Raw genomic sequence first — 20,572 nt, forward strand, 5'->3', positions numbered from 1 at the left:
ATGCTGCATCACAGACAGGAGCGCCTGCGATGGTGTATTCAACGACGAACCTGGGTGCACGAATGCCAAAACGTCATTTTTTCGGATGAATCCAGGTTGTGTTTACAGCATCATGACGGTCGCATCCGTGTTTGGCGACATCGCCGTAAACGCACATTGGAATCGTGTTTTCGCCATCGCCATACTGGCGTATCACCCAGGTTAATGGTATGGGGTGCCATTGGTTACACGTCTCGGTCGCCTCTTGTTCGCATTGACGGGACTTTGAACAGTGGACGTTACATTTTAGATGTGTTACGACCCGTGGCTCTACCCTTCATTCGATCCCTTCGAAACCCTACATTTCAGCAGGATAATGCACGACCGCATGTTGCAGATCTTGTACGGTCCTTCCTGGATACAGAAGATGTTCGACTGCTGCCCCGGGCAGCACATTCTCCAGATCTCTCACCAGTTGAAAACGTCTGGTCAATGGTGGTCGAGCAACTGGTTCGTCACAATACGTCAGTCACTACTCTTGATGAACTGTGGTATCGTGTTGAAGCTGCATGGACAGCTGTACCTATACACGGCATCCGAGCTCTGTTTGACTCAATGTCCAGGCGTATCAAGGCCATCATCATGGCCAGAGGTGGTTGTTCTAGGTACTGATTTCTCAGGATCTATGCACCCAAATTGCGTGAAAAAGTAACCACATGTCAGTTCTAGTATAATATATTTGTGCAATGAATACCCCTTTATCATTTGTATTTCTTTTTGGTGTAGCAATTTTAGTGGCCAGTAGTGTACTTATAATTGCAAAGGAGACGACTTACCTTACTCTTCGTCGGTGTTGTCGTCATGTGAAAGTCCATTACGATGGTCTGGATGGATAATTTGGAAGAGTTGAACCATGTATTCTTCCTCATACTCGTTCGTTTTCCACACTGTCTGCAATGAAATTGTAACGGTATTTTAGCATCGAAACTGTTTTTACGAAGTTTTACACACTTCGCACCACCACAGTCTACACAGTCCCTTGTTTCCTCGTCTGGTGGTACTCCATATTTGCGACAAAAAGTCGAACAATTTTCTACGCTGGATAAACATGGAATTAATCTCTTCCATGTGAGAGAATCCGCCGAAGAAACGTCAAGAACACTAGACATCCCACTCACTAAAGACATAAATCATCTGGGTTTCCCTAACAACTCACAAATAATTCGCGGAGGTATGTAATTTTGACCAAGTAAGGGAACGACGGAAAACAGATAAAAATGACGAACACAAATAATTGATCACAACACCCGCCACCGGAGTCGCATGATCGATTTCCGATCGCACGTTCGATATCTATCGTTTGGACCCAGCGATTCGATAGGCAATCCTTCTTGGAAATTACCCTTTCTTGCGTACTGCAAAAAATTCTCCCATGTCCGCTTTTTTCCATTAATTCTTTCTTTCTTTCTTTCTTTTTTTATCCATCACTGTTATTACTGGTTTGTAACGGACCGTCATCACTCCCTATCATGCGCCAATCTTTTCATATCACAGTAGAACTTGCAACCTATGTATTCAATTATTTGTTGTATCTATTCCGCTCTATGTTCTTACGAAAACCACCCAGCGTTGATGTGTAAGACACGGCGTGTATATGAGAGGCTGTAAACTGCTCTGTCCGCAACGAGAATATCACACCTATACATGAATTAAACAGCTCTGCCATTGAAAACTCACACATCGAGCAATATATCGCCTGAGGTATCTACTCGTAATGGTATTCTACTCTAGATTAATTAAGAACGCGATAGTGTTGAATAGATATCCCATTAGAACGAATACAATTACATAACGTCAAATTATGAAACAAGAGGAAATCCAAAAATACACTGATGTCCAAAATTAAAGCAATAATTTCCCCGCAGGCCGGGGTGGCCGAGCGGTTCTACGCGCTACGGTCTGCAACCGCGAGACCGCTACGGTCGCAGGTTCGAATCGTGCCTCGGGCATGGATGTGTGTGATGTCCTTAGGGGAGCTAGGTTTAAGTAGTTCTAAGTTCTAGGGAACTGATGTTAAGTCCTATATTGCTTAAAGCCATTTGAACCATTTGAACCAATAATTTCCCCATCCTGAGTCTAATTCACGATATAATCATACAAACTGTCAACAGATGTCCATACGATCGTGTCCTGCACCAAAGATGGCGCGCTGGTCAACGGAAAACCACGCCAATGACGAACTCAGGGCTCCTATCAAACCTAGTACTGAAACTTCCTGGCAGATTAAAACTGTGTGCCCGACCGAGACTCGAACTCGGGACCTTTGCCGCAGAGTGAAAAATCTCATTCTGGAAACCTAGTACTGTTTCCAGAATGAGATTTTCACTCTGCAGCGGAGTGTGCGCTGATATGAAACTTCCTGGCAGATTAAAACTGTGTGCCCGACCGAGACTCGAACTCGGGACCTTTGCCTTTCGCTGTTTGCTGGGTGGTCCCACATCCACAATCGCTGTGTACACAGTCACAGACGGTGCAATATAACAGAGAGAATGCCTTCTTCTCTTGTAAGATGATATCGTTCTCCACCCATGGCAACAAACCCCTCGCTCTATTCGCCAGTTTTTTCTAGGAGCAGGAGGACTGTTCTCTTTAGAGCAGTAAGACATCCGTCTTCTCTCGAATGCGACATCCCGCCCTTTCTTCACTCCCTCCTGGCGATCGCCGCTTTCACCGTTCATTAACATTTATTTTTATCTGTTATTACTTTTATGTTGTAATTTCATGTACTGACGTGTTCCATGACTTTGGAGATTTGCTCCTACGGAACTTGACGTGCAAATAAAAATAAAATAAACGAGAATGCATAACGGTCACTGCTCAGATTAATTCAGGCATGCAGTACTACAGGAGATATAGTATGTGGCGCTATCAACCAAAGAAATGATCAGTTATCCGACTACCCACAGTAAATCACGATCTTATGTCGAACAAAATATGCAGGCGAACTGGAGTAATATTATACGTATTGAGGCAAAATATTTTCTGCTTACAATATCTTCCCTCCCTCTGGTACCATACGCTTCGATTTTCTTCTTATTCACTACCAAACAACCGTTTCCTCGATATGTACATTCTCAGAAATTTCTTCTTGAAACTGATACCTGTACTTGATACTATTGTCCTCCTTTTGGCCAGGAATGCCCTCTTGATCTTGCTCATCTGCTGTTTATGTCCTCCTTGCGTCATCCATCATGTGTTGCTTTGACATCTTCAACTTTTATAGTCCTGTCTTCCTCAGTTGCGTGTAATATTACGGTATATTGATAATTTTTACTTATGGACCGTCTGACAGCAACTGAATAAAACACAATTTTAGTGCCATAAGCGTTTCGCCTTTATTTTCTGCAAGGCATCATCAGTGGCAGGTTGTGTGGACAATTTCCTACATATTACGCTCCTGTTGCATTTTTGGTGTTGTTCTTCTTCTTATGAACGCCAATTTGCGGTTTTTTCCACATTCCACAGCACTATGCACTGAACTCTTGTTTTAATGCAATGTTTTGGTTTCTGTTGCCTTGCAGAAAATAAAGGCGAAACGCGTATGGCACTAAAATTGTGTTTTATTCAGTTGCTGTCAGACGGTCCATAAGCAAAAATTATCAATGTACCGTAATATGTGTTGCTTTGTTTCCAAAGTATCAGAATTCTTTCGCTTTGTCTACTTCGTGGTCACGAATTTTGATTTTAAGTTATTTGCTAATCTCATTTCTGCTATCCCTCATTATTTTCGTCTTTCTTTGGTTTACATTTTTATGTATATTTTGTACTCATAGACTGCTAATTTCATTCAACAGATCCTGTAATTCTTCTTCGCTTTCACTGAGGAGTAGCAGATTCATCAGCGAATCTTATCACTGATACCCTTCCACCCTGAATATTACTCCACTCTTGAACCTTTATTTCATTTACGTCATTTCTTCTTCGACGTAGGCTGTAGATGGTACATTAGAGCGAAATACTGCATCTCTTGTCTTACGTCATTTTTAGTCCGAGCACTTCGTTCTTGGTCGTTCAGTCTCATTATACACTCTTGATCCTTGAAAATATTGTATATACCCGTCTGTTCCTATGGTTTACACCAACTTGTCCACTGAATTTCGAAAATCTTGCGCCACTTTACATTTAGAGCGCTTTCTCTAGGTCTACAGATCCTATGAACGTATCTTGATTTTTCTTAAGTCTTATATTATGAGCCGCAACCAGAAAAATGCCCCTCTGTTGGCTTTACTTTTCCGAAACCCGAACTGGTCATCACATAACAGATCCTCAGTTTTTTCCGTTCTTTTCTGTATCAGTCTTCGGAGCTACTGCGAAGCATGAGCCATTAAGCGAATCGCACGACAGCTCTCGCTCTTATCTAATCTTGCTGTCTTTGAGACTACGTGGACGCCTTTTTCAGAAAGTTTGATGGTGTGTCTCCAGCCTCACAGATCCCACATACCAACTTGAATAGTTGTTTGGTTGCCACTGCCCCCAGTGGTCTTAGGAATTCGAAGGAATGTTACCTGTGCTTTCCAGCTTATTACACAACAAGTCTTCCAGAAGTGTGTTACATTCTGGCTGTATTATTTGATCCCTCACGTCTTCCAAATCTACTCTGTTTTTCTAATACAACAGTAAATTAGTCCTCCCTACCGTAGAGTCCAATGTATTTCCACCTATCCTCTCACTCCTTTGCGAATAACAGCAGAATCTCCATTGCGCTCTTGATATCGATCCTCGCTTTCAGTTTCAGCTAAAGTCATTTTGACTTTTCTGTGTAATGATTCAGTCTTTCCGATGACCCTTTCCTTTCCCATTTCTTCACATCCAGTCGTTTCGCTTTGACATTCCTGCACTTCCTATTTACCTCATTCCTGTGTTACACGTATTGTTGTGTTCCTATCATTTCCTCAATATTTTGTACCTCCTTCTTTCGTAGATCCATTTAAGTACTTCTTCTGCTACCCAAGTTTTCTTTGCAGTTGCCTCCGCACTACCTGTTTGTCGGTCCAGATTCTGTGACTGCCAGTTTTTGTGCGCTATTACAGAGACTTCACTATGCTGTATTTATGTGCTCTGGTATGTTTTGGTGGCCTATCGTTGCTGTTCCGTCCTGTGTGGAAGGAAACAAAACTTTGATTCACTCACACTGCAGAGTGCGCTCGCGTGATTTCAGCAGTGATCCCCTCTGTTATGGACCTGTCTCCCCCTCTCTCCCTCTCTCTCTCTCTCCCACTTACTAAGAATTCCTGACCGACAAGTGGAACTCAAGAGAAAGTCTAACGCCTTTTTTCCCACGTGAGTTGCCTTAGGATACTTCCAATGCATCTTTCCTAGCATAACCGTTTCCAGTAACTAAATAGTATTATGTTGTCCTTGTGGCCTACACGCGCATATGACTAGATATGTTACGGTCAGGACTGTTTCTGTTGATTGATTACTTAGGTGGGCTCAGGAAGCCTTCCGTGACAATTCTCTTCACGGTGTCAAACAAAAGTCCACAGGACGATCTTTCATGTTGTGCAGAATCTGCTCTTTGAGATACATTGGATTAGAAGCTACTGGAGAGGCATGTTATACCGTTTTGCCGGCTACTTAACGAACATCAACAAAATATTAGTTGACTGTTCATTCCTAGTTTACTTTTTTGCACACAATATTTTTACTGTTTTTCAATCGTGAGTTGTCTTTGCAATGCTTTACGTGTATCTGCTATAGTCAGCTTCAATTAGTCGAGATAAGTTCTTTGAGCAATCTCTTTTTACATTCACTGATCCCCTACTTATCTTTGGAGGTGTGTTCCCTCCATTAGCTAATGAGAAACGTTCACAGCTTCGTTCGAATGCTTTCGCCCTTCTAGTCTGAGTGGTGTGTTGCTCTGAGGCTCAGGTCCTTAAATGCGTATCGTTCATTTGGGAGGCAGTCTGGCTTTATCTGGTGATGAAGCGAGCAAGTTCGGAGTTCTACCGTGATGCAACAATAGAGTGAGATATTTTCAACTACTTGCTATCGTGAATTTTAGGCGAATTCCAGAGCTATTACCGAAGTGCATTCTAGTTACCGGCACAGTTAACCTGCGATCACTCTGTGTTGACACGTGAGATGATATTCTACCTTGTGGTGAAATGGTAGCTCATATGTTGGTCACTTTTTGCTAAATGTAAGCTGATCATAGAGTCGAATGTTGTCTTTTCAATCCGTCCTGCTGTACTATCAAAGTTATCATCCACTCCTGCATTGTACAAGAATTATAGCCTTCTCGGATGTTGTGTATTGAGAGCATATGATTCCGATTACTCTATGTTAGTTTCTTATTTGTATCCGATATTATGGGAACTCGTGTGGCCTTTCTGAATCTGTCACATTCCTCTGACAACACACAAAAAATGTTTTGCATCACTCCGGTTCCCAGAACTCCTGAAGATAGACGTTGACTGTGGATATCATGTCATAGACAGTCCCTGTGACTGTTCAGAGATATCACTACACCCGGCCAAAGATGTAAACAACCATGCATGAGCAGCGCCTATTAGACGAAGGGGGTCCGACAGCCGATCAGTTCCAGTCATTTCACCAGGAAGGAGGTGCACGGTTCTTGTTGTCTAGTACAAGCATGCTTAGACGGTCAATACAGCGGTGCGATCGCTTCCGCATTGTTACTTTGTGCCAGGAAGAGCTCTCAACAAGGGAAGTGTCCAGGTGTCTCGGAGCGAACCAAAGCGATGTTGTTCGGACGTGGAGGAGATACAGAGAGACAGGAATTGTCGATGACGTGCCTCGCTGAAGCCGCCCAAGGGCTACTACTGCAGTGGATGACCGTTACGTACGGATTATCGCTCGGAGGAACCCTAACAGCCAACGCAGCCGCGGGACGTCGTGTTACGACTCAAACTGTGCGCAATAGCTGCGTGATGCGCAACTTCACTGCCGACGTCCATGGCGAGGTCCATCTTTGCAACCACGACACCATGCCACGCGGTACGGATGTGCCCAACATCATGTCGAATGGACCGCTCAGGATTGGCATCATGTTCTGTTTACCGAAAAGTGTCACATACGCCTTCAACCAGACAATCGTCGGAGACGTGTTTGGAGGCAAACCGGTCAGGATGAACGCCTTAGACACACTATCCAGCGAGTGCAGCAAGGTGGAGGTTCCCTGCTGTTTTGGGGTGGCATTATGTGGGGCCGACGTACGCCGCTGGTGGTCGTGGAAGGCGCCGCAACGGCAGTACGATACGAATGCCATCTTCCGACCGATAGTGCAACCATATCGGCAGTATATTGGCAAGGCATTGGTCTTCATGGATGGCAATTCGCGCCCCCATAGTGCGCATCTTGTGAATAACTTCCTTCAGGATAACGACATCGCTCGACTAGAGTGGCCAGCATGTTCTCCAGACATGAATCCTATGGAGAATGTCTGGGATAGATTGGAGAGAGCTGTTTATGGACGACGTGGCCCACCAACCACTCTGAGGGATCTATGCCGAATCGCAGTTGAGGGGTGGGACAATTTGGACCAACTTGTGGATAGTATGCCACGACGAATACAGGCATGCATCAATGCCAGAGGACGTGCTACCGGGTATAAGAGGTGCCAGCAATCTTGACGACCACCTCGGAAGGTCTCACTTTATGGTGCTACAATACACAATGTGGGGTTTCATGAGCAATAAAAAGGGCAGAAATGATGTTTATGTTGATCTCTATACCAATTTCTGTACAGGTTCCGGAACTCTCGGAAACGAGGTGATGCAAAACTTTTTTTGACGTCTGTATATTTATAGCACTTTCTCCAGGTTATTTTGCCAATCCAACTCGTTTCATTCGTTGTCTTTATGCAAAGCAGTTACACGTCACGATGCTGCCATATTGTGCTCACTTGTTGCAGATGACTTTGCTCTGAGGGAGGACCATTAGGTATTCACCAATGAAAAACCATTAGCAACAAATACTCAGTTTCTTTGTATGAAGTTAGGTTTCAGAGGGGGAAGGTAGGCCGTCAGTTGCTGTTTGGAAGATTGATGACTTCTGAATACAATGTGTAATGATCTGATATATTAGTCAGATAATTTTTCTGTGCGAGCCCTTATTTCTCTTACTTTATCGTGATGATCATTTCTCCCTATGTAAGTGGGTGCCAACAGAAGGTTTTCGCAATCGGAGGAGAAAACTGATGATTGATATTTCATGAGAAGATCCCATAGCAATGAAAAACACCTTTGTTTTAATGATAGCCAGTCCAATTCACGTATTATGTCTGTGGCACTATCTCCCCTACTTCGCGATAATACAAAACGAGCAGCCCTTCTTTGTATTTTTTTGGTGACATCCGTCAGTCCCACCTGATGCGGATCCCACAACGCACAGCAATACTCTAGAATAGGGCGGACAAGTGTGGTGTAAGCAGTCTCTTTAGCAGACCTGTTGCACCTTCTAAGTGTTCTGCCAGTGAATCGCAGTCTTTGGTTGGCTCTACCCACAATATTATCTACGTGATCGTTCCAATTTAGGTTATTTTTAATTGTAATCCCTAAGTATTTAGTTGAATTTACAGCCTTCAGATTTGTGTGACTTATCGCGTAATCGAAATTTAGCGGATTTCTTTTAGTACTCATTTGAATAACTTCAGAATTTTCCTTATTCAGGGTCAATTGTCACCTTTCGCACCATGCAGATATCTTATCTAAATCATTTTTCAAGTCGTTTTGATCACCAGATGACTTTACAAGACGGTAAATGACAGCATCATCTGCAAACAACCTAAGACGGCTACTCAGATTGTCTCCTATGTCGTTAATATAGATCAGGTACAATAGAGGGCCTATAACACTTTTTTATGGAACGCCTGATATTACTTCTGTTTCACTCGATGACTTTCCGTCTATTACTACGAACTGTGACCTTTCTGACAGGAAATCACGAATGCAGTCGCACAACTGAGGCGATACTCCGTAGGCACTCAGTTTGGTTAGAAGACGCTTGTGAGGAACGGTGTCGAAAGCCTTCTGGAAATCTAAAAATATAGAATCAATTTCACATCCCCTGTCGATACGACTTATTACTTCATGAGTATAAAGAGCTAGTTGTGTTTCACAAGAACGTTATTTTCTGAAACCGTGCTGACTATGTGTCAATAAATCGTTTTCTTCGAGGTACTTCATAATGTTCGAGTACAGTATATGTTCCAAAACTCTACTGCAATTCGACGTTAGTGATATAGGCCTGTAATTCAGCGGATTACTCCTACGTCCCTTTTTGGGTATTGGTGTGACCTGACAATTTTCCAGTCTTTAGGTACGGAACTTTCTGTGAGCGAGTGGTTGTATATAATTGCTAAATATGGAGCTATTTTATCGGCATACTCTGAGAGGAACCTGACTGGTATACAGTCTGGACCGGAGGCCTTGCCTTTATTAAGTGATTTAAGCTGCTTTGCGATATCGAGGATATCTACTTCTATGTTTATCATCTTGGCAGTTGTTCTCGATTGGAATTCAGGAATATTTGCTTCATCTTCTTTGGTGAAGAATTTTCGGAAAACCATGTTTAATAACTCTGCCTTAGTGGCGCTGTCATCGGTGACTTCACCGTTGTTATTGCGCAGTGAAGGTATTGATTGCGCCTTGCCACTGGCGTGCTTTGTGTATGACTAGAAACTCGTTGGGTTTCCTGCCAGATTTCGAGACAGAATTTCGTTGTGAAAATTATTAAAAGCATCTCGCATTGAAGTACGCGCCATATTTCGAACTTCTGTAAAACTTTGCCAATCTTGGGGATTGTGCGTTCTTTTGAATTTGACATGCTTTTTTCGCAAATATAGGTAAATATAAGGACATGACAAAGTGACAGAAAGGGGCACTCGTGTTTGGCCGTGCTCACGGCCATACAGCGTGTGAAATCGCTGGATTTGTTGGCTTTTCCCGACGGACTGTTCGCTGTGTCTGCAAGCAGCGGCGTGACACACGTGGCCAAGAAACACGGCGTCACAATTGTGGTCAGGAGAAGTTTCTGCTTGAGAGGGAGCAGAAACGCGTTTGACAGAAATGTTGGAGGCAGTGAATGAAGGTCCGTCCCAGCCTGTTAGCGGGAGAACATTGGCACAGGAGCAGCATACGGTGAACAGTTGGGGCCGTTCACCTCGCAAGAGGCCATTGCTCTTACAGGCACATAAAAGACAACAGAAACATTAACCGCCAAGAGCAATATGTGTCTGGTTTTCTGAGTACTTCCACATCCTATTACACATCGACTGGCCTGCAAAATCACCTGACTTGAATTCCATAGAAAACCGTGGGCCATACTGAAATAGTGGCGACAACGCCGACATCAGCATCCCCGTAATTTGGTGGACTTGTGCGATCAGATCCTCAGCGAGAGTCTTAACCTAGATGCGACACGTCTGCACAATCTTGTGGACTCACTTACTAAGCGAATCCACGCCGTTGTCAAGTCCAGGGGCAGAATTGGGCGGTATTAAGTGACGCTTGTAATGATTTCTCTACGGATGACTATACATTTTGTCCAGTGACGTAATATGATCCTCCCCCCATGAACCATGGACCTTGCCGTTGGTGGGGAGGCTTGCGTGCCTCAGCGATACAGATGGCCGTACCGTAGGTGCAACCACAACGGAGGGGTATCTGTTGAGAGGCCAGACAAACGTGTGGTTCCTGAAGAGGGGCAGCAGCCTTTTCAGTAGTTGCAGGGGCAACAGTCTGGATGATTGACTGATCTGGCCTTGTAACATTAACCAAAACGGCCTTTCTGTTGTGGTACTGCGAACGGCTGAAAGCAAGGAGAAACTACAGCCGTAATTTTTCCCGAGGGCTTGCAGCTTTACTGTATGGTTAAATGATATTGGCGTCCTCTTGGGTAAAATATTCCGGAGGTAAAATAGTCCCCCATTCGGATCTCAGGGCGGGGACTACTCAAGACGACGTCGTTATCAGGAGAAAGAAAACTGGCATTCTACGGATCGGAGCGTGGAATGTCAGATCCCTTAATCGGGCAGGTAGGTTAGAAAATTTAAAAAGGGAAATGGATAGGTTAAAGTTAGATATAGTGGGAATTAGTGAATTTCGGTGGCAGGAGGAACAAGACTTCTGGTCAGGTGAATACAGGGTTATAAAAACAAAATCAAATAGGGGTAATGCAGGAGTAGGTTTAATAATGAATAAAAGAATAGGAGTGCGGGTAAGCTACTACAAACAGCATAGTGAACGCATTATTATGGCCAAGATAGATACGAAGCTCATGCCTACTTCAGTAGTACACGTTTATATGCCAACTAGCTCTGCAGGTGTCGAAGAAATTGAAGAAATGTACGACGAGATAAAAGAAATTATTCAGGTAGTGAAGGGAGACGAAAATTTAATAGTCATGTGTGACTGGAATTCGACAGTAGGAAAAGGGAGAGAAGGAAACATAGTAGGTGAATATAGATTGGGGCTAAGAAATGAAAGAGGAAGCCGTCTGTTAGAATTTTGCACAGTGCATAACTTAATCATAAAAGAAGGTTGTATACATGGAAGAATCCTGGAGATACTAAAAGGTATCAGATAGATTATATAATGGTAAGACACAGATTTAGGAACCAGGTTTCAAACTGTAGGACATTTCCAGGGGCAGATGTGGACGCTGACCACAATCTGTTGGTTATGAACTGTAGATTAAAACTGAAGAAATTGCAAAAAGGTGGGAATTTAAGTAGATGGGACCTGGGTAAACTAACTAAACCAGAGGTTGTACAGAGTTTCAGGGACAGCATAAGGGAACAATTGATAGGAATGGGGGAAAGAAATACAGCAAAAGACGAAGGGGCAGCTCTGAGGGATGAAGTAGTGAAGGCAGCGGAGGGTGAAGTAGGTAAAGAGACGAGGGCTAGTAGAAATCCTTGGGTAACAGAAGAAATATTGAATTTAATTGATGAAAGGAGAAAATATAAAAACGCAGTAAATGAAGCAGGCAGAAAGGAATGCAAACGTCTCAAAAATGAGATCGACAGGAAGTGCAAAATGGCTAAGCAGGCATGGCTAGAGGATAAATGTAAGGATGTAGAGGCTTATCTCACTAGGGGTAAGATAGATACAGCCTACAGGAAAATTAAAGAAACATTTGGAGAAAAGAGAGCCACTTGTATGAATATTAAGAGCTCAGATGGAAACCCAGTTCTAAGCAAAGAGGGGAAAGCAGAAAGGTGGAAGGAGTATATAGAGGGTCTATACAAGGGCGATGTACTTGAGGAAAATATTATGAAAATGGAAGAGGATGTAGATGAAGATGAAATGGGAGATACGATACTGCGTGAAGAGTTTGACAGATCACTGAAAGACCTGAGTCGAAACAAGGCCCCGGGAGTATACAACATTCCATTAGAACTACTGACGGCCTTGGGAGAAGCAGTCCTGACAAAACTCTACCATCTGGTGAGCAAGATGTATGAAACATGCGAAATAACCTCAGACTTCAAGCAGAATATAATAATTCCAATCCAAACGAAAGCAGGTGTTGACAGATGTGAAAATTACAGAACTATCAGTTTAATAAGTCACAGCTGCAAAATACTAACGCGAATGATTTACTGACGAGTGTAAAAACTGGTAGAAGCCGACTTCGGGGAAGATCAGTTTCGATTCTGTAGAAATGATGGAACACGTGAGGCAATACTGACCTTACGACTTATCTTAGAAGAAAGATTAAAGAAAGGCAAACCTACGTTTCTAGCATTTGTAGACTTAGAGAAACCTTTTGACAATGTTGACTGGAATACTCTCAAATTCTAAAGGTGGCAGGGGCAAAATACAGGGGGCGAAAGGCTATTTACAATTTGTACAGGAACCAGATGGCAGTTATAAGAGTCGAGGGACATGAAAGGGAAGCAGTGTTGGGAAGGGAGTGAGACAGGGTTGTAGCCTCTCCCCGATGTTATTCAATCTGTATATTGAGCAAGCTGTAAAGGAAACAAAAGAAAAATTTGGAGTAGGTATTAAAATCCAGGGAGAAGAAATAAAAACTTTGAGGTTCGCCGATGACATTGTAATTCTGTCAGAGACAGCAAAGGACTTGGAAGAGCAGTTGAACGGAATAAACAGTGTCTTGAAAGGAGGATATAAGATGAACATCAACAAAATGGTTCAAATGGCTCTGAGCGGTATGCGACTTAACTTCTGAGGTCATCAGTCGCCTAGAACCTAGAACTAATTAAACCTAACTAACCTAAGGACCTGTCCGAGGCAGGATTAGAACCAGCGACCGTAGCGGTCGCTCGGTTCCAGACTGTAGCGCCTAGACCCGCACGGGCACTCCGACCGGCGAACATCAACAAAAGCAAATCGAGGATAATGGAATGTAGTCGAATTAAGTCGGGTGATACTGAGGGAATTAGATTAGGAAATGTGACACTTAGAGTAGTAAATGAGTTTTGCTATTTGGGGAGCAAAATAACTGATGATCGTCGAAGTAGAGGGGATATAAAATGTAGACTGGCAATGGCAAGGAAAGAGTTTCTGAAGAAGAGAAATTTGTTAACATCGAGTATAGATTTAAGTGTCAGGAAGTCGTTTCTGAAAGTATTTGTATGGAGTGTAGCCATGTTTGGAAGTGAAACATGGACAATGAGTATTTTGGACAAGAAGAGAACAGAAGCTTTCGAAATGTGGTGCTACAGAAGAATGTTGAAGATTAGGTGGGTAGATCACGTAACTAATGAGGAGGTATTGAATAGGATTGGGGAGAAGAGAAGTTTGTGGCACAACTTGACTAGAAGAAGGGATCGGTTGGTAGGACATGTCCTGAGGCATCAAGGGATCACAAATTTAGCATTGGAGGGCAGCGTGGAGCGTAAAAATCGTGGAGGGAGACCAAGAGATGAATACACTAAGCAGATTCAGAAGGATGTAGGTTGCAGTAAGTACTGGGAGATGAAGGAGCTTGCACAGGATAGATTAGCATGGAGAGCTGCATCAAACCAGTCTTAGGACTGAAGACCACAACAACAACAACAACAACAGGTAATATAATGGAATAAGTGATAGCGAAGAGCTCTCTAATTGCGATATTAGAAGGAGATCATCTTTTTAAAGTCGTGTTCTGACGCCTGCGATTCAATAAAACATTTATTTAATTATTATTTCAGCTTTAGATTCAGTGAGTACCGACACGAGTAAACATTCTCGTTTGTACTGCTTATGGTTATAAGGCAAAAACAAACAGAATTTGTAATTTTTGTACAGTTTCTCAGAGGAACATTACTCATTGTTTCATGTTTGAATAGTCAGCCATGCAAAATTAATTTCCTTTGCTGCTATATTAAATAAGCGTGTGTGTTTATGAGTATTCAGTTAAATATTCGTAGTCATAAAGCTTTTCCAGTTTGTTTTCTGGTGCGTAAAGCGTCATATATGTTACAGCACAGCTTAATAATTCAGGCCTTTACGTGACTGTTCATGAGAGTTGCTGAGTTAATTACATAACCCACACCTTACAAACTTCCTGGCAGATTAAATCCAAGTGCTGGCAGGGAACTCGAATACAATACCTTGCCTTTCGCAGGGGTTTCTATTACTGGGTGAGCTACCCAGGAACGAATTCCGAACCACCCTCCCCACTGTACAACTGCCTATATCCCTCTGGTACTTTAACAAATCTCGTAGAATCTTCAGCATGACTTGTTTCACTTTTAAATCTTCAAGAAAGTTTCAACACACCTCATTTCTGCTGCATGGTGAAGATTCTTGCTGTTTTTCCTGCCTTGTATTCCTAGGCAGCGATCCTCGCGATCAAGGAAAAACAACTGTTATATCATGATGCAGTAGACATTCAAGAGTAATCCTAAACCTGAAACGACTTGCCATTTCTCAAGATTCAATATATCTGGTACTACTTTGGAACATAGGGAAAATGTGGCAGTATTGCTGGGGAGTTGCAATCTGTTGCTTGCTTTAATCGTAAATATATGTCTCAGAGAAGCTACTCATGTCCCACCACAATAATATAAAAGCAGTTAATAGTAGGGCTTTTCATCAAAGAATAAGAAGAATATTAAGCACCCTAACCTGCCCTCAGCAATTAGACCTGTTCCCCACGGTGATGACCTGCCAGTTGCAACTCCTCCACTAGTGTGGGAAGAAGTTCCCAATTCTGATCATGAATCTACAAACGCTGAGGAAGCACAATGTCAATCAAGTGAAGGGGAGCACTTTCCAAAACAAAGACCACATGTAATTACACAAGCAGACTTGAATGACCTAGTTTGTGATTTATACTTATCCAAGGAACATGCAGAAATTTTATGTTCACGTCTTAAGGGATGGAACTTTCTTCATCAAGAAACAAGAATTACTCACTTTAGGCTACGTAATAAAGATCTGATGACGTTTTACCGTATTGTGGGCAACGTTTGTGCCTGCAGTGATGTAGAAGGTTTAGTGGAACAGTTAAACATACCATACGATATTGCTGAGTGGCGCTTGTTTATTGACGCTTCCAAGACAAGTCTTAAGGCTATACTACTGCATAATAGTAATACATTTCCATCTGTTGCTGTAGGGTACTCTGTGACTATGAAAGAATACTACGTAAATTTGCCAGAGATACTTGAAACTATTAAGTATAAGGAGAAAAATTGGAAAATATGTGGTGATCTTAAGGTGAGTGGTTTACTAGCTGGTCTCCAAAGTGGTTTCACAAAGTTCTGCTGTTTCCTTTGTCTTTGGGGCAGCCGTGCAACAGATAAACATTACACAGTGACATATTAGTGGGAACTCTTTTAGAGAACTATAAAAAGCTTGGATGCAGAATGTCACTAAAATTGCACTTCCCTCATTGTCATTTAGATTTCTTCCCTACCAATTTGGGAGTGGTTAGTGACGAATACGGAGAAAGGTTCCACTAGGACATTTTGCGAATGGAAAGCCGCTATAAAGGTAGATGGAACCCTTCAATTTTAAGTGATTACTGTTGGTTTTTGAAGTGTGAAGGATATATATCCCACAGAAGGAAGTTGTCATCAAAACGACTCAACGCTCCACCACCACCACCATCATCATCATCATCATCATCATCATCGAGCAAATGAATGTTGCGATTTTTCTCCTAAAAATATTCATTAGGCCCAGGACACTGGAGTAAAATAGTTTTATGGAATTAAGTATGTTATACATTGTCTAAATTTAGTGTAAACAACCGTAGTCTCTGTTTTTATATATAGGCATTTAAAAGCCTCCGTAACAAAAACTTGAAGCGTGATGGCGGAAACCTAACTGCATTTTCAGATTCAGCAAGTCCAAATTGGTTACATCCAACATGTCTTATCTCTGTACCTGAAAAAAGTTTTTTTTGTTGTGTAGTGTAGGCAAAGAATACGTTGGAGTGGAAACTATACAGTTTCTACCCTGAATTGATCCCTTTTTACCACGAAATCTGTCTTTGTTTACATGAATCCACTGTGAAGAGTCAACTAGGATCAACTATTGCCCAAACTATGGTTCATCGGAGGACAGGGAGCTGTGAATACCATTTAACGATCCTGTGCGGGTGCAGCAGTACTTTACCCTTTCTACATCTACATTTAAGTGCTTGGCAGAGGGTTCATCGAGACACCTTCACAATTCTCTATTATTCCAATCTCGTATAGCGCGCGTAAAGAATGAACACCTATATCTTTCCGTACGAGCTATGATTTCCCTTATCGTGGTGATCGTTCCGCCGTATGTAGGTCGGTGTCAATAAAATATTTTCGCATTCAGAGGAGGAAGTTGGTGATTGGAATTTCGTGAGAAGATTCCGTCGCAACGAAAAACGCCTTTCTTTTAATGATTTCCTGTATTACTTCTGTTACACTCTCTCCCATATTTCGCGATAATACAAAACGTGCTGCCTTTCTTTGAACTTTTTCGATGTACTCCGTCAGTCCTACCTGGTAAGGATCCCACCCCGCGCAGCAGTATTCTAAAAGAGAACGGACAGGCGTAATGTAGGCAGTCTCCTTAGTAGGTCTGTTACATTTTCTAAGTGTCCTGCCAATAAAACGCAGCATTTAGTTAGCCTTCCGCACAACATTTTCTACATGTTCTTTCCAATTTAAGTTGTTCGTAATTGTAATACCCAAGTATTTAGTTGAATTTACGGCTTTTAGGTTAGACTGATTTATCGTGTAGCCGAAGTTTAACGAGTTCCTTTTGGTACTCATGTGGATGACCTCACACTTTTCGTTATTTAGGGTCAACTGCCACTTTTCGCACCATTCAGATATTTTTAATAAATAGTTTTACAGTTTGTTTTGATCTTCTGATGACTTTATTAGTCGTTAAACGACAGCGTCATCTGCAAACAACCGAAGACGGCTGCTCAGATTGTCTCCCAAATTCTTTATATAGATAAGGAACAGCAGAGGGCCTATAACACTACCTTAGGAACGCCTGAAATCACTTCTGTTTTACTCGATGACTTTCCGTCAGTTACTACGAACTGTGACCTCTCTGACAGGAAACCGCAAATCCAGTCACTTAACTGAGACGATATTCCATAAGCACGCAATTTCACGACAAGCCGTTTATGTGGCACAGTGTCAAAAGCCTTCCGGAAGTCCAGGAATACGGAATCGATCTGAAATCCCTTGTCAATAGCACTCAGCACTTCGTGTGAATAAAGATCTAGTTGTGTTTCACAGGAGCGATGTTTTCTAAACCCATGTTGACTGTGTGTCAATAGACACCTTGATTTAGGCAGCAGCAGAAAACGGAGCGATGTGGGCGAGGAGTGTTCGCTGCGGCAGCTGCGATGCTCTGACGCGTCCACGAAAATATGCAAGCTTCACTGTTTGGCGTTCTGATTTTCAGAACGTGGGGAACTTTCCTGTCAGAGCCTTGAAATCCCGGCAGATTTCAGTGTGAGGTCCACCCGTCCGCTGGTCTGGCCAAACCAATTTGACTCACAGACACGGCAGTGTGTGCTGGAATTGGCAAACGTCAGATTGCCGACTCAGGACGAATAAGTTCACCCTCGAGACACACCATACGTCCGAAATGATATGCTCTTCCACTGTCAGTACTGTTGGAAACTGCCACAGGCACCTAGTCTACCTCTGGATACAAACTACAGGTATCACCCACTAGGGAAATACCTGAAGTTCTCCACCAAGGGAGGACCAGAAGACGAAGACCTCAAAGAATCACCTCCACTTTCAGCCAGACTTCGGTATGGGAGCAGAATTAGCAAAACGAAAGCGCGCCCCACATTGGACAAACTAATTTAACTATGAATGGTGGGCTACATGTGGTTCCCAAGTCGTGCAGCTACCGTAAACCATAAAATTACCAAATATGCAGCAACCAGTCGCAAAACCGTGTTTTATTTATTCACTTTTGCAAATCGACTTCAACTGATTAACAGCCAACATCGGTGCTTTCAGCCAATATTGACTACTCAGTGCACATATTGGCTGAAAGCACCGATGATGGCTGTTAATCAGTTGAAGTAGATTTGCAAAAGTGAATAAATAAAACATGATTTTGCGACTGGTTGCTGCATATTTGGTAATTTAATTTAGCTATCCTCATTAAATCTCTCCTTTTGACTGTTCTGTTGGCCTGATAGCCAACCAAGAAGACACAGTAATGCGATTCCCATGTCGGGGGGGGGGGGGGGGGGGCATGACTCTACTTCGCATACGCTGAGAGGAGCCAGTCAGCGATTCCAAATCTGTGTTGTCTGAAAAGAGAATATTTTAGACTATGGAGGTGTCGCTCTCTCGGTAAGTATGGCCATGTTTCGGCAAAAAACATCTACCTAAAACTTCCTGGCAGATTAAAACTGTGTGCCCGGCCGAGACTCGAACTCGGGACCTTTGCCTTTGCCAGTACCTCGTCTCCTACCTCCCAAACTTCACAGAAGTGCCAAATTGGCACGAAGTGTTCTATGGGTTGGATGTGTGGATGATAATCATTCCAGAGTAACTCCGCAAAACAAGTGCAACTTCATCCACATTTCGTCAGTATGGAAAGCTGCACAACGGGTTTATCATTCAGGAATAATTTTCGAATGTTTCCAGGCCGAAATGTTCACTCTGCAGTGGAACATGCAATGATATGAAACCTCCTGGCAGATTAAATCTCTGTGCCGGACCGAGACTAAAAATTGGAATGTTTGCCTTTCAAAAGGCAAATGCTCTACCGACTGAGCTACCCAAGCACGACTCGATCCAGCGCAAGTAATTTCATTCTGGAAATATCCCCCAAGCTGTGGCTAAGCCATGTCTCCGCAATATTCTTTCTTGCAGAAATACTAGTCTAGCAAGCTTCTGTGAAGTTTGGAAGGTAGGTACTGGCGGAAGTAAAGCTTTGAGGACAAGTCCTGAGTGGTGCATGGGTAGTACTCAGTCGGCAGAGCACTTGCCTACAAAAGGCTAAGTTCCCAAGTTCGAGCCTCCGTTCAGCACACAGTTTTAATCTGCCAGGAAGTTTCATATATGGATCTTGTTTGTCTGTGAGATCATGTTACTCCTATTGAGAAAAGGGTACACACCTCCCAATACGTGTCGGAGTTCTACAATGGTAGGATTGTGGCCTATCGATACAGCACTTTATTGTTGCGTGGTGCTGCACAACACCATCATCTCTGAAGAAAGCAGGCAGGTAGGTGGCTGTATCTTTTCTTTGAGGTCCCTGTAAAGTTGTTTTTCAACAAAATAATGCAAGACTGTATGTTTCAGCAATTTCTTGTTTTTATAGGCGTCGTCTGCTTGGTTTGATGCAGTCAGTCACTATTCTCGCCGACTCTGTGTAGAACCTCCTCATTCCTTAACTCATCATTCCACATAATTTTGTTCCTCAAATTAAGACCTACGTGTGACTCCTCACGACCAGCCTATTTGTCTGTGCTAGTCTGCTTTTTATATCCTCCTTGCTTCGTCCGTGATGAGTTATTTTGTTTCCAATTGAACACAATTCCTTAACTTTGTCCACTTCGTGATGACCAATTTTGATGTCGAGTTTCTTGCTGTTCCCATTTCTGCTACTTGTCGTTACTTTTGTGTTTTTCCGGTTTGCTCTGAATCCATTTTCTGTACTCGTCCGGCTGTTCATTCCGTTCAAAACATCCTGCATTTTTCTTCACTTTCACTGAGGGTAGTACTGTCATCTGCACATATTATCATTGATATCCTTTTCCTGTGAATTGTAATTCTATTCTTGCCCCTTTCCATTTCTCTTGGTCTTCCTTAGATGTATAGTCTGGAAAGTAGGGGTGGATAACTGCAACCCTGTCCTATGCACCTTTTAATGAAAGCACTTTGCTTTTGGTCTGCTAATCTTATTGTTTCCTCTTGGATATTGTACAGCTTTTAACTTCAGTGAATCATTCCTTCACCGACCACTATGACTAGTGAACTCTGGTATAGTCTTTATAGAGAATGTGGTGATGAGTCTATATCTGTCATGCAGTCTCATTCGGACTGGATGCACAATTGGGCTAGAGCCTTTTTTTCTGCCACAGCCTGGAGCTCTATTGTACCCTGCAGACCCTTAAAAAAATAGCTCTGAGCACTATG

The sequence above is a fragment of the Schistocerca piceifrons genome, chromosome 4 (assembly GCF_021461385.2).
Source record: "Schistocerca piceifrons isolate TAMUIC-IGC-003096 chromosome 4, iqSchPice1.1, whole genome shotgun sequence".
Classification (NCBI taxonomy): Eukaryota; Metazoa; Arthropoda; class Insecta; order Orthoptera; family Acrididae; genus Schistocerca; species Schistocerca piceifrons.